We start from the raw sequence: 16,418 nt of genomic DNA on the forward strand, positions 1-16,418 counted from the left end.
AGTTTGATATTATTCCCTTATATTTTGGGTAAATAAGCTCAAAACAAGATTTAAAGTATGTGTAACAAAAAGAAAAGAACAAATGCAGTGAGATGAAATTATGGAGGAAAAGGGGGGAAAAACGCCAGATTCTTTCACTTACTCTTTTTTCTGCACATTAATAGAGATTTATGGATCACAATAAATTGTGTGGTCAGAAGTTCTATTATGTAAAGATATATTCAAGCTAAAGTTTCCAGTGACTGTAAAAGAATCAAATAATGATTTTATTTAATAAATTTTAAGTCTTTCTTAGCAGAACTGAAGTCTCATTTCTAGGAAAACAAAACTATTCTTTTTTTTTATTTTTTTTTAACGTTTATTTATTTTTGAGAAGAGAGAGACAGAGCATGAGCGGGGGAGAAGAGAGAAAGAAGGAGACACAGAATCTGAAACAGGCTCCAGGCTCTGAGCTGTCAGCACTGAGAACGATGCGGGGCTTGAACTCATGGACCACGAGATCATGACCTGAGCCGAAGTCAGCCGCTTAACCAACTGAGCCACCCAGGAGCCTCTAAAACTAATTATTCTTAATCAAAGATTATTAGATAAAAGAAACCTAGAAACTTTTAATTTAGTTTAAAATTATATCAGATGAGTAGTTTTAAGACATACGATTTTCATACACTGATAATCTCCACTGTAATTGTTCCAAGAGGATTTTCCACAAGCAACACATTTTTAAAAGATGTGTGTGGATGTATGTATGTGTATATATATATATTCCCCAAAGATGGTATGTAGTCAAATGATTACATATTCAAAGTCACTAATATATACATTAAAATAATCCATATCTTAAGCAATCTGAGCATATGAAACTTTGTTTGCCAATTTAATGTTATGAAAAGCATGTAACTATTTTAATTGGTGCACATACAAATGTAGTGAACGCTCTAAGAAAAAAAAGAAAGCATGAAGATGATGCTTATGGTTGAATTCATACAGTAAATATCTCAAAATCAGAAGAGTTCAAATGTTATTTTATTAAATACTACTTATCTATTAATATGTAAGGACACCTATCAAGCTTGAAATCCAAGTTCAGTTCACTCTTAAATATAGGTTTCACTGTACTATTTGTCATTAAAAGCTTCAATCATCACTGATTGATTTACTTACCCACTAACTCAAAATTATGCTAGATACTGATATGTCACTAAAATTTCAGTGGATAAAATGTCTCTAATTCCCCTATGGAAATGTGATCCATGAGGAATAGATCCAAATTTTGCAAATTAACATATGTTTTTGGGGAGTGTGTGGTGTTTTGTCAAACAGCAACACTTTCTTTGAAAAGCCAATGATAGTTGCTCTTCCTACTCATTTCAAATCTGCTCTATTCAAGTTTATATAATTTATGCAATGCTATTTGCAATATCCAGCTGCCTTGTAGTTCCATATATTTAAGCAATATAAGGGAATTTTCAGCAGCATTTTTACTTTTAGAAGTGCCACATTGCACATAAAGACCTTATTTTTCAAAGTGTTATAAATTACTAAACAGTCCTCCTATTTGGGTTGCATTTGGAAGCAAGTAATATCCTTAATGCATAAGCTATTTTCAGATATGATCTTTTGTAACATTTACATTTGAAAATAAGCAGGCTTAAGCAAAACAATTCCTGCTAATCATTTAAGTGATGTGATAAAGCATTTCATATAAGCTGGCAGTTCATTTAAAAGCAAAAGAAAGGTTAGCAAATCATGTAGTAAGGCTTATATGCATAGACAGTATAGAAAACTATGGTCATACATAACCATGCAAATAGGCACAAAATGAATCTGTCCTATCCTTTTAGGGCTTCTAGTTTCTTTTTATTTTTTAATTTTTTAATGTTTATTTATTTTTGACAGAGAGAGAGAGAGAGACAGAGAGCGAGCAGGGAAGGGGCAGAGAGAGGGGGAGACAGAATCCTAAGCAGGCTCCGTGCCGTCAGCACAGAGCGAGATGCAGGGCTCAAACCCACCAACTGTGAGATCATGCCCTGAGCAGAAACCAAGAGTCAGACGCTTAACTGACTGAGCCATCCAGGTGCCCCTGGGGCTTCTAGTTTCTGCTATATTGGTAGCAAATTCCATAAAATTAACAATTTTGTATGTTTTCCAAATTCTTTCGTAACAATTATTGCAATTTTTAAGCCTAGAACTGCCAAAAATGAACACTTTTGAGAGTCTTAGAATTGTATATCACCAAGCAATAATTCATAAGTATGTACATGAAGTATTTTTAAAGTGAAATTTATTCAAAATTAATACAATTAAATAATACACCTGCCTTAATTTGGGCTGGTCTAACAAAACACCATAGACTGGGTCAGTTTTAAACAACAGAAATTCATTTCTCCAAGTCCTGAAGTCTGGAAGTCCTAGATCAAGGTGCCGCATGACTAGGTTTCCAGTGAGGGCCCTCTCCTGGGTTGCCAATTGTCAGTTTCTCCTTGTAACCTCACATGGTGAAAAGCAGGAGAGAGCTCCCTGCGTTTTTTTAATAAAAACACAGTCCCATTCATGAGGGCTCCACCCTCATGACCTAATTACTTCCCAAATCCATGCTCCCACTGGGGATTAATATGTTCACATAAGAATTTTGGACAGACAGGAACATTCAGTCCATATAGCAATATGGGCAATGCTATGCAAACTACAAAAAGAGTTTTTTAACTGAAACATTGCAACAACTTCACTCATGTAGAATCTCCCACCCACACAACCACCCAGGATCTTGACAATATCATTAGGTTGAATCACAACAACTAAGATTTATTGCGTGCTTCCCCCATGCCAAGCACCATACTTAATCTGTACATGTACTAATTCATTAGATATGAGGAATTTTACAAGGATTTGTATAGTTTCTAAATGTGGTCAACATGTCACGTTGAAACCCTTTAAAAGTTCAAACTATATGATATCTTTCTGGATACAGATGTCTGCACCTCAGTACCTAACCCACAATGTCACAATACCGCATTCTCAATTCTTCTTATTATCAAAATTTATAATTCCCTTCATTTGGTTCACTGGCAGAAAATAAGTCTATTTGTAGGTTAAGTAATGAATTCAATTAGAACATTCTTAGTTCAGGTCATAAAACAGCATATCATTTTATTTTCAAAAACATGTGTGGGTATGTATATAATTATAGTAGTGATCATTTTTTTCTTTTTGGTTTTGGGGCCTCCTAAGAATTTTATTTTCTGTATTTTCTACATTTCCTATACTAGCCATGCATTATAATAAAGAAATGAGCAAGTAAAAGTTATTACCAATCCTAGCAATATAAAAATAATAACTCTACAATGTATCAGCAGTGAAGGCATTAAATCTAAATAACAAAGTTCTATCTTTCCCTTTCATACATTTCTATAGTAGCTGATAAATTTTTGTGAAATATTGAATTGCATCATAAAGATTTTGTTTCTATGTGTTCATATGCCTAGAAATACAGAAAGGAAAAGAGAGCTCATGATGTGATGTGTTATGAAAAATAAAACAACTTTTGACTGCAAAAGAATTGCCTGTCATGCAATACAGCACTCAAGTTGCACAGCAACAGTAAAACTATCTTTAAATACACTACCCGGGTAACATCATTGATTCTTCAGGTCCTTAGGACCAAGAGCAGTAGCTCTAAGTATTGGTGTTCAAAGCTTTAAGAGTATTTGCTTCAGAGATGACAGCTTCTACAGACAAAACAATTCTGAGTCCCCTTCTAAAGATTCTTGGCCTTGTAGGAAGTCACAGGATATTTGACATGCATGGCAGGGTTTTTGTAAAGTAGTTCTCTCAAGCGGTGTATAAATGAACCTTTTGCTAGATTTCTCCTGAGAAGGTGTGGACTTGGCAGCTGGGATCCAAGATCAGACTCCGGTACTAAAAAGATAACTCGGTCACAGGGAATTATGAGACAGAGTGAAACCAGGCCCCACCGGCAGTGCACAGAGCTGGGACACAGAAACATTAGCGCCAATAATAACTGCCAAGGGACAATGCACTGAGAGAGTGATCAAAAGACAGGCCGTCAAAAGGTCCGTTATTACTTCTCAAAAATTACACAAACCTTAGACTTAGGAAATGTTTCTCATTTTAAACTGAACACTTTGTAGTCCAGAGGGGTCAGTCACTTGTTAGTGTATTCAATTTATCAGTCATAGTTTTATCTTATTTAAATGGCATTTATTGTTTGCAAAATATGATTTCCTGGAGCATTAAGTCCTTATTTTATAAGTACCAGAGCATAAACAGAACAGGGGTGTGCTGGAGTGGTATCAATGTTTCTAATATAGATGGCCTTCACAGGGTCCTGATATGCCCATCTTGGTCAAGACCCGGCTATAGACTGGAACCAAAACATCAGATGATGTGGCCTAAGATCAGGTACAGATGCGGGGCATTGTTCCAGACTGAATGTTTATGTCCCCCCAAAATTTACATGTTGAAATCTTAATCCCAAATATGGTGGTAATAGGACCTGGAGCCTTTGAGACACAATTAGGTCCCTCAAGAATGAGATTAGTGCCTTTGAAAGTAGAGGCCAGAGAGCTAGCTAGCTCTTGTCCTACCATCTGAAGATATGACTCAGACTTCCACAACCTGGAAGAGGGCTCTCCCCAGAGCTTGGCCATGCTGGCATCCTGACTTCAGACATCTGTGAGAATTATTTCTGTTGTTCAGAAGTGACTCAGTCTATGGCTTTACCACTTAAAGTGACGAAGACAGACATCCTGTCTACTAGTTCTGTTCACAGAGGGACTCAGAGCAAACTAGATGGCCCAGGCATCTTTGATTCTTCCTTATTCTTCAACTCAGTTTATTAGGTGAGATATACTTCCAATTCTATTTTCAAAAGGCTGTTCAAATCCATCTTACCTCTACTCTAACTTCGTTAGAAACCCCAAAAATTACCACTAAATTTTACTAACTGACATTCAGTCTTTCCCATCCCTAATCTATCCTATATGATGTTACCATATTATTAACTTTGCAAAATGCAAACTGACCGATCCCTTCACCTACAATTATTCTCCAGTACTTACAGGATAAAGTCTAAATTATCAGTGGACATTTGAGTTTTATCTCCTGTTCTCACTCACTAAAAATCTCTGAGCGGGGATATGCCTATCTATTTTAATAATAGCAAGGAGGCCCCAAACTGAATGAATGAAGACAAATGGTATAGGAAATGATGTCAGAGAAGTGAAAGAGGAGTACATAATGAAGGCCATGGGAAGGTGTGGCTTTAGTCTGCGTATGATGGGAAGCCACTGGAAGCACTTAAATAAGGAGTGACTTGGCCTGTCAAGATTAGACAAGATCACTGTAGCTACAGTATGGCAAACAGAAGGGGATGGGGCATGAGTGGCACAGGAGTAGAAAAGAAAATATCCTGGACTTATTTTTGAGGTAGGGTGAAGGATTTGCTAATGGATTGCATGTGGTATTTGGGAGATCTGATGATAAATGTTTGTGACAATATGCTTCAATTATTTCCATTTTTCTAACGAATGAGAAAGCAAGGTCTTATGCTTAAAGTGAGGCTGGAGAGTTGATGTGGAGGTTTAAAGAGAAAGGAAAGGGTACCAAATAATCATGTGGAAGAGTAAATGATTGCTTAACAATACTAGGGACACATTTCAGTTATGGTCATGGATCTAACATGAGGCTATGTAGATGGTTGGGGCTTTCTGTCCATATCTGTTCAGGTTCAAAGATGCAAAAATGAAGAAGGTAGGTAATTACATTTAACCAGAGTTTGAGTTTTGCCTGATAAATAAGACAAAGTGAGAGAAGGTTTAGGGGGTAGGGAATGTACACAGGGGAGTGATTACAAGGGATAATGACATTTAAACTGGATAAGGGAGACTGAGAAAATGAATGGCTTAAAGAGGGAGTGGGGGGCACCTGGGTGGCTCAGTGGGTTAAGCATCTGACTTCAGCTCAGGTCATGATCTCATGGCCCGTGGGTTCAACCCCACATCAGGCAAAGTGCCCACTTTGGATTCTCTGTCTTGTTCTCTCTGCCCCTCCCCCACTAGCGCTCTGTCTCTGTCTCAAAAAAATAAACATTTAAAAAAGAATTAAGAAATAGAGAGTAAACAGATAATGAGACGAATGCATGAGGTGGAAAGAACATCAAAGTTGAGTACTACACTTAAATATAATAAAATTGCTTGAAAATTGAAATGGCAAAGGAATTGGAGGTTTTGTCATGGAAAGTTCTAGCATATGACTATGACAAGGAGTGCCTCAGGGAAAGTTGAAGGGAAAAAAAAAAATCATTGGAAAAAGGAAGTCAAGAAAGTGTAAGGCCAGGGACGCTGGGGTGGTTTAGCTGGTTAAGTGTCCAACTTCGGCTCAGGTGATGATCTCATGGTTCCTGGGTTCAAACCCCACATTGGATTCTGTGCTGACAGTTCAAAGCCTGGATCCTCCTTTGGATTCTGTGTCTCCCTCTCTCTCTGCCCCTCCCCCCCCCATGCTCATTTTCTCTCTCTCTCTCTCTTTGTCTCTCAAAAATAAATATACATTTTAAAAAGAGAAAGTTTGAGGCCATATTTACTTAAAGTTTATCTATATGAGTATTGAAATCCCAAGGACTTTGTGGTAGGATATTGGAAAGAATGATAATGAGCCAGGAGCTAAAATCTTTAAAAAAAAAAAAAGAAGAAGAAGAAGAAGAAGGAGGAGGAGGAGGAGGAGGAGGATAAGGAGGAGGAGAGGAGGATAAGGAGAAGGAGGAAAAAGAAGAAGAGGAAAAAGGAAAAGGGAAAATATGATAGAGAGACAATATGCTTTGAGGATTAGAATTTGCAGACAGTGGGGGTACAAAGATAGCAGGTACCCAATAATATGAGATTTAAATGCCGGGGATTTTGTGAAAGGAGGAGAGCAAGTGGTTCAACAGAAACATAAGAAATATATGATTTAAAATTTTGTCACAACCTCATTAAAAAAGGAAAAGAACAATAAGTAAAATTAAGTTCAATAATATGTTGCTTGACTTAAAATATCCAAAATAGTATCATTCAATACACAATAAATATGCAACTTATTAATGTTATATATTACATTTTCTTTCTTTTTTGGTACTTTCTTCAAAACCCAGTGTATATTATTCACTTACATCACATCTCAATTTAGACTACACACATTTTAAGTGCTAAAGAGGCATACATGGCTAGTGGCTACCATATTGGAGAATAGAGATCTAGAGATATTAATTATATAAGGGTTGTAGTATATATTCAAAGGGTTTCCAGGGCCACCAATTCATAGTTTCTGGTGAAATAATGTACTTGGGGAGAAACCATATTTCATTAGATCAAGAAGGTGAAAGAAACATTCAGATAATTAAGGAGGAGAATATAGGGGATATTGTTTATGACCATCTATGAGTGCCAGAGGACAGTGTAGAAGATTTTCAGGTTTTAGGGAAGGTGATAAATTCAGTTTATGTTGAGGAAGAAGCTGGATTAGAAATTCATTCCTCAGACTTATTTGGGGTTCCCAGACCTCCCAGACCTCCCAAAGCAGGTCTTCCTGAGGTTTCTTTTGATTTCTAAAGGTGGTGGGGATAGGGGAGATAGAGAGTAAGATTTTGCTTATTCTCATAGTCTCCTGCAATATATTACTTCCAGTTTCTCTAAAAAACATGTCTCAAGGTAGAACTATAGAAATGTTAGATTGGCATGCTCCCAAGCTTTCTGCTAATACTGTTTATATAGATAATATGTTTTATTTCAAGCCCACCAGATTTGCTAAAGAAACAAAAATCATAATAGGTACTCACACTGACAGGAACTGTTGACTCCAAGGAGAAGCTCTAAATCACTATAATGGAATGAATATAATGATAATACCTTACCTTTATATGGGCACAGGAATAGATACAAATAAGCTAAACCCTGAGATTGCTAAGGGGATGATATTTCTTGGAAAGTGACTCTAAAGATATAGTTTTACTCAAAAATGAACAAACTATCGTTGTTCACCAGTTATTCTCACCTGTTGAGCCAAAAGGTAAAAAACCAGAGCTGAGAGAAAAAAAAAATGTAGAGGAGTCCAATAAGTATTAGAAAAATGTAATGGTTCTAAACCTAATGGAATTTCTCAAAGAACTTTCTAGAATCCTTACCTCAATCAGGTGATTTCCTACACATCAGGGTACAATCATTAGCTGAAGGCCGGGAAGCTCCAAAGGGAATCATTTCTGTGGATTGTGCTCTGTGCATCTACATATGCAGTAAACTATGTCATTTACTTGCTCTGTTATGGACTGAATTGTGCCACCCTCATTCATCTGTTGAAGCTCTAATCCCCAGTGTGACTGTCTGGAGACAGGACCTTTAGAGAGGTAATTAAGGTTAAATAAGCTCATACGGGTGGGACTCCAGTCCAATAAGACTAGTGCCCTTATAAGAAGAGGCAGAGACACCAAAGACCTTTCTTCCACCAGGTACAGGCACAGGAAAAAAGGCCACATGAGAACAGAGATAAAAGGCAAGCATTTACAAGCCAGGAAGAGAGTCCTCACTACAACCAACCTGGAATGCACCTTGATATTGGACTTCTAGCCTCAAGAACAATGAGAAAATAAACTTTTGTTGTTTAAGCCACCCAGCCTTCAGAATTTTGTTATGGTAGACATACACTAAGGAGTTTGTACTGTTTTTCTTTATCAGTTGGAATCTTGTAACAACTCCCCAAAGTAGCTCTACAGTTTTAAAAAATTGTTTCCATGAACATTCTCAATTAATTCTTATACTAGTTAGGGCTTCTTGGGTTGCAAACTAAAGAATGTGATTCAAGATAGTGTTGGCAAGAAAGGGATTTCTATTAACCCAAAGACATGAAGGTGAATATGCATCAGGAAGGCATAGGAAACTGCCTGACCTCTTGCTCATGCCTCATTTGTCTAAATCTGATGCATTTTTCTCTCTCCTAGGTCTTCTCCTGTTCTTCTGTGATCCATATGGTGAACTTGGGAGTTGTATCTGGGGTTGCATATTATAGATCCAGGCACAAACATTTGGAGTCAGTGAAACAATGGTCACTCCCTTTCCCACAACTCCAGATATCCAGTAAGGGAAGTTTCATTGGTTTACCTTGAGCCACATGCTCACCCCCAACCAGTCAACTATGGCTGAGGGGTGGGGCACTAGGAGGCAGACATCCAAAATAGCTAGTGCCCTACCAGGGGGAGATGGATTAAATCAGGTATCCATCACAAATAAGATATCCACCAAGCTGTCAGAACAAACCAGAGATCAGCCTTACCATCCCCATCCTGTACTCCAGGGAACTGAAATGCTGATTTGTCCAAGGGCACACAAGTTTTAAATGGAATCAAAACAATTGCCTCGGAGTCCACATTCCAAGTCTGTCAACTTCACCACCTGACTAAAATGATATATTGCCTCACCTTCAAATATTTTTAACTGAACTGAGGAATTAGCCTTCAAAATTCAAATATAGATGAAACTGATGATTATTTTAGAAAGTTATATTTCATTCATTGAATTTATGAGGCTGATATTCTTTCAGCAGAATCTAAGTTGTATAAAAATGCAGATTTCTCCCTTAAGTTTTATGTTGTGAATTGTCACATTATATGTGAAGATAGCTCTTTTTTAAAATGCACTGATACTCTATCTTTGGGGTAGTGTGAAAATAAGTACATTTCACAAAAAAATATGAGTGATGAACCAGATATTCTTTCTTCTATATTCCTGGGACACACTAGCAAAGAAAAACAGTAGGGAGTCCCCATTACTGTCTCCCTTCTATTTATTACTAGAAGTCAGTGGCATTGCTTTCATTTAATTTATGTTCAGTTCTATGGGAAAAGGTTGTCATTAGTTACTGGAGACAACAATAACAGTAATAGTGGAAGTCACCTTGATAATTCCACTTAAACTCTTTTACTTTCAAAACGAATGTGATAACATCCCATGAGATGTTATTTTTTTCAGAATGGTGATATTTTTCAATAGAATTTTTAATAGGAATAATGCAACTTTAAAATACATACAAAAGTTTTCCTTTTCTTGTGTCTTGTTTTGAAAGGTGTCAAATGGACAGTATCAGAATACTTTTAATATGCTAGTTATAGTACTGTCCTTAGTATCTGTACAAATTTTCTATTGTTAAAAATTTCTACAATATTTTGCCTACATAATTTTCACATTATATCCTCAGTTAGGGAATGGAGACACTGTAAAATCTATAATAAACTCTGTCTTGACTAGTCTATCATATACTACACGAAAGAATGTGTTAACTAGTCCTTTATATACCATGTAGAGTCAATATTCTATCCAATAAAGAATTAAAACTAAAGAGGTACAGCAGACATTCTTTTACTGCCATCCACTGTTCTTTAAAATGACAGGAAAGCCATTCTAGATTCTGGAGGTACCCCACATGGCCACCCATCCCACAGTCAGTGAAGCAAACATTCTCTGTGTTACCTCTTTCTTATCTTCTCTTCCTCTTCAAGTGTTCTTCTGTAATCAGCGTCTGGTATGATAGACCTTTCTGTCACTCACAATCACATTAGATCCTGTCCAACCCAGCACTAGATGGAAACTGAGAAAGAGATTTTGAAGGGCAGGAAGAGAAGGAAGGTTTCAAAATCCATGTGGTGTGTTTGTACATGACAATGGCATATCTACCAGTCATTTTACACTATTATGACACTTCCTTAAGCTATTTCTTTGCCTTTCTTAGTCTCCAATCTTATTCTCAAAACATTTCTCATTTCTCCTTCCCTTCCTCATGTATGAAACCAGATGAGGGGTTGATAGTACCTCCAACTACGGATTCTATCAAATGAAATGCCTACTCCCTACGGCTATAATTAATTAATTAATTAATTATGGACAGCTTTTATATGGAAATCCTTACCCTCGATTCCCCTCACTTACTTTCCCAGTGTTGTTTTCTGCCTGGAACTTATTTTCTCCCTTCTGGGCCATTACAAACCAACATAGGCAACTAGCTCTATCTATATACACAAACATGTACCCCAATCACCCAGTATTCAGACCTCTGTGAATATTAGCTTTATACAGCTGAGAAAAAAACAAAAACATCATTTATGGTGTTTAATCAACTTAATGTCTTTAGGCAGATTTACATTCCCATATTGCTACAGGTGAGATATCCTATGTAAAAGCACAAAGTAAACTCTCCTAGGAACTCAAAGAAATTAGAACTAGAAGAAATTCAGAAGTCTCATGGTTCAAACTTCTCATTTTACACACAGGAAATGAAGCCTGGAGAGGTGAAGTAATTTGAACTAGGTCACATAGCTCTTCAGTGTGTGTAGAGGGACAGTAGGGGCAGGAGGCTTGATTTTAAGCTCAAAATGAGTCAAAAGTGGAGTTAAAAAATAGACTGCATGAATTAACAAAGGCTCTCTTATTGTATTTTAGGTAGGTCTTTATGAGGCCCAAGAAGGATAGTAGGAAGCACCTGGTGGGGGTAGGAGTTAGGGGTAGACTGGGATCTGTGGCATGTCATTTTACTAGAACCCTCTGAAGCATGAAAAAAAAAATGTCATCTCCTCCTCTTCCTCTCTCACTTGGAAGGGAAGGAGCTGGGTATAAAATTATTCCATCATTCCAAGTCAAAATTGTCCACCTGAGGGATTTTCCTGATTCATGGTGAGGTTATTCAAAGTAGTGGGTTGCCAGGAACCTCTGCAGGAGATTATATGTTTTTGAGGACTCAAGCAATGAGTGGTCAGAGTAAAAGTGTTGATAATGCCCTGGATATTAAGTTGGTTGGTATGGTCACTAATGTTTGATTTTTTATCACGCTCTATAATTTGCATTGTGTTATATATATGTTTTGTCTTTATCAAATATTTAAAATAAAATAAACTTTTAAATATAACCAGAGATTCTTAAGGACATTGAAGTTATTCAAGAATGAAAACCACAAATACTTTCAAACATGCAAGTGTTCAGGGCATATAATCTACAAACCCTTTTTGAAAAAAAAAAAAAACTTAAGAATGAAATGCAGCCAATTAAATCATGAATAGAGATAACATTATTATCTGAAAAAAATTATTGGTGAGCATTAAGACATCTAAAACATAGATCCATGGCTGAACAATTATGAGAATGATGCTAATATTCAATTTTCAACTGAATATGTTACTTTTTGTCTGAATCTCCTCCATAATATTAGGCCAGGGAAATGATCTACTGTAATTCTCTAGGAACTATATACTTTGATTATCCATATTTATTCCCCCAAAGTATCATGCATCACTCTCAGTACAATAGGGCCTTTCCTGAGGAAGTAGCAACTGATGTGTCAGACATTACCAAGTACTTTGTTTGCCCACTCCTCTCTCTCTCTCTCCACCCCTCTCCCATAAGTATCTACATCTATAGCTGTACGTGAGCATGCACGCGCGCTCACGCACACACACACACACACACACACACACACACACACTTTATTAGTTCTTCCACCAAGAATAGAACTCTAATTCTTTAGGAAAGGCTGCAATTAATGTCTTTGAAAGGACTCACTTCTCAACACAGTGGTTTCCAGTTCTACATTTTCCAAATATGAGCCATCTTCTCTCATTGTGACAGAGGGGATGGTTTTAGGATTAAGCAATTCACAGATTCTCACACCACTCACCCAAGACTCCAGTCCTTTTTCCTGTAGTAAATAGCCTGCACATAATGGCCAAAGATGGTATCAGAGACCTGAAATTAACACCAAAGCAACATAGCTGTGGTAACTTTGTGCTAAGCCAAGACTGATAACAAATGCTATAATTAGAGACCACAAGAGCTCCTCCCTAGTGTAGCTTCATAGAACCTAATTTAATGCTGCAAAGACACTAATAATTGGTTGTATCAATCCGTACCTAAAAGTGTGTCTCTCTCCATTCTTTTTGCTCTTATTTGGCATGGCTGATGTTAAAATCAAAATGCCTTCTTTGGAGCACCGGGGTGGCTCCGCCTGTTAAGCATCCGACTTCAGCTCAGGTCATGATCTCACAGTCTGTGAGTTCAAGCACCATGTCAGGCTCTGTGTTGACAGCTCAGAGCCTGGAGCCTGCTTCAGATTCTGTGTCTCCCTCTCTCTCTGTCCCTCCCCTGCTCATGCTCTGTCTCTCTCTGTCTCAAAAATATATACAAACATTAAAAAATAAATAAATGAAAATAAAACCAAAATGCTGTCTTTAAGTGTGTTGTATCTTACCTAGCCAGTAGAAAGGCTCATACTAGTAACAGCACAAGATTAACTTCCCAAATTCACCTTGTACGTTACCCCCATTCCCCATCATACAAACATATTCATTTGTATGTGTGTACACATGCATACACAAGCTAGCATCAGTGCACAATATAAAAATCTCCTGGAGGTAGGAAAAGTCAATACAATCAATCCACTTGTTTTTTCCAGATATAGAAGCATGAGTTTTCCCCATATCCCTCTAAATGGTTCTAAAAAACAATAGCTTTGCCCTTTTTTAGTGTCTGTAGTGACAGGATTGTTCTCTGGAAACAGTCTGAAGCCTCAGGCTCCCTTTAATCAGAGGAATGGCTCTTGCCTTTCCTGATATTTCCAATAAAAGGAAAATCCTAACAAGAATATTTATGTACTGATTCTCAGAGTAAGTAACTAAATGATATTTCATCTATAGGTCAAATTCTATTATGACAAAAACTATTTCAATAAAATTTCCCATATAACAAATATACCCAACTGATTACCCTTTATTTCAGAAAATGTTTTATCAAAATTGTAGGATGAGGACCACAGCCAGACTCCTGTAGAGTTCATTGTAATAGGACCTGATTTATTATGAGTCTATAAATGCTCGCATTCACATAAGCTATTCATAAGCTTTTTCCTTTGTTTTCTGTATTGACAGTTTCTCTATCAGGGATAGATGACATCAAAATTATTATTCTCTTTGTGCAGTTCCAAAACACATAAAATTCATTGTTTTTAATCAAGCCATTTCACTTTCCAATTCACAGACTCTTATTTGCTATGAGTCTTGCTAGTCATTAGTATAAATTAGGATGGGTCTACAATTGTAATGATCCTTGCCTTATTAACCTCCTCCGTTTATCAAGCATTGTGATTTAAGAGATATCAGTTCAGCCTACACAGCCTGCAAAATTAACATCAGTCACTTTGGAAATAATCAGAAAGAAACCATTGTAACAACATAGAAAGAAATGCTAAGCATACAGGACCATAGTCTATCCATAAATTTAAATGCTATGGAAAGAGAAAAAGTAGAGATCCATATGCAAACATGTGTGCATCAGTCCAGGAATATGCTACTCCAGGTGTGTTGGATCTAGTTACTCCAAACACTGAATTCTAAGCATGTAAAGATCTGGTATAGGTTTTAAATGGAGGTAGCATGGCTTAATGGACTGAGCTCTAGGACTTAATGGAATCAACGAGTGAATTTTAAAACCTGGTCTGCCACTAAAAGGTTATATCAACTTTAGGAGTCACTTAAATTTTTAGTAGTTTCAGGCTCATTACTTCCAGTCAGTAACAGATGAAATATTGTCTGACAAAATCCAGCTTTTTGTACCTGTTGGAAATGTATTAGGAAATGTTTCTTTCTCAATATAGGTCCATATACTTATATTTTTACATTGATATTTCCTCTTTACCTACATGCATGATTTAAAGGACATACTCATTAAATGAAATTTTACTTTTTACTTCTATTGCCTTTCACACAGTACCTTTGAAAACCTATGGTTGCTAATAAGAGATAAAAACCCTCTTTTCTCACTTAGACAATGGTAAACATTGAATCACTTAGGGTGATCACTTACTAAAAGGCGGATGTGGTCTGCCTCATCAAAAAAATTCTATTTTGACATTCTACCAGTCATATTTTCTGGTGCACTAATTATTAGTATAGAAAGATCATTGAATGATGAACAGAATCAATAGGCAACTTCTAATCATCCTGTTTCAGGATAGTCACTTTGTAATCATATTTGATTCCTCACATTCTCCATCCTTGGATTTATGCTAACACATATCATTTGAACCATTGCTGCTATCAATATATCTCCTAGACCAAACTAACAAAAGATGGAAATTGTAGAAAGTGATTGTGAACATCATGAATAAGACACCTCTTTCTTTGATTATTTATAATTAATTCTCCAAAATATCCATCCAATACACTTCTAGCATCTGTCCTCATAGTGTTACTTGTCTCCTAGTATTTAAAATCTCAGTGGAGTGATCATGCAGAGGCCTAAACTATCTCTCTGCTATTCACTCCATCATTCACGTAGCAAGACTAGTGACACAGAAGTGACTAGTAAAGGAGGAAATCCTTATCTATTGAGCAAATAGACCCATGACCAAATATATGCTAACATAACACAAATATAACAAGTAATGTTTTGTTTATTACTTTCAAAGATCCAGGCACTTAGATTGAGTGCTTTACATAGATTATCTCAGTATATCCTTGTATAACCCTATTGAGAAAAGTACTGTAATTATATGACACTGTTATAATAAAAAACTGAGGCCCAAGATAAATTACTTTCCTAAAATCATATGCTAGAAAGTGGCTAAACATGGAGATAAGAGTATGATACAGGGATCCAAATGGAAGCCTGATGGTTAGAGCGAAACTGCCATAACTGTAATAAACCATATTTAATCTCAGAGAATAAAGTCTTTGCATTTCAAATGTCTCCTTGGTTTTAATGTAGGTCTAAATAAATATTCTACAAAACCTACTTTGCCTAAGCAGTCTTTTCCTGTAGATTCATTATCTTTTTTTAAGTTTATTTATTTATTTGTTTTGAGAGAGAGAGAGAGAGAGAGAGCGTGCGTGCATGAGCAGGGGAAGCCAGAGAGAGAAGGAGAGAGAAAGAATCCCAAGCAGGCTCTGCAATGTGAACACAGAGCCCTAATTCAGGGCTCAAACTCATGAACTGTGAGATCATGATGTGAGCTGAAATCAAGAGTTGGATGCTTAACCAACTGAGCCACCTAAGCACCCCCTGTTGATTCATTCTTTGGTAATGTGAACACCTTCATGTCCTGTCCTATCGTGTCCCAAGTAAAGGAAGAAGATTGGAGGAAAAGAAAGGAGAAAGTGACTAGCATTTATAGAGTACTTACCTTTTGAAGGCATTAGAGCAACGTATATTAATAAATACTTAAGCAACTCTAATATATAGGAATTATCAACTCCAATTTACTGCTGAAGAATTTAAATCTCTGGTTAAGTCCCAGAGATTATCCTGGTTGGGATTCAAGTCTACATCTCTTTTAATTTAAAAATGTTCATGTTCTTTTCACCACATAAAAAAAAAAAAAAAAAAAAAAAAAAAAAA

The sequence above is a fragment of the Acinonyx jubatus genome, chromosome C2, assembly GCF_027475565.1.
Source record: "Acinonyx jubatus isolate Ajub_Pintada_27869175 chromosome C2, VMU_Ajub_asm_v1.0, whole genome shotgun sequence".
Classification (NCBI taxonomy): domain Eukaryota; kingdom Metazoa; phylum Chordata; class Mammalia; order Carnivora; family Felidae; genus Acinonyx; species Acinonyx jubatus.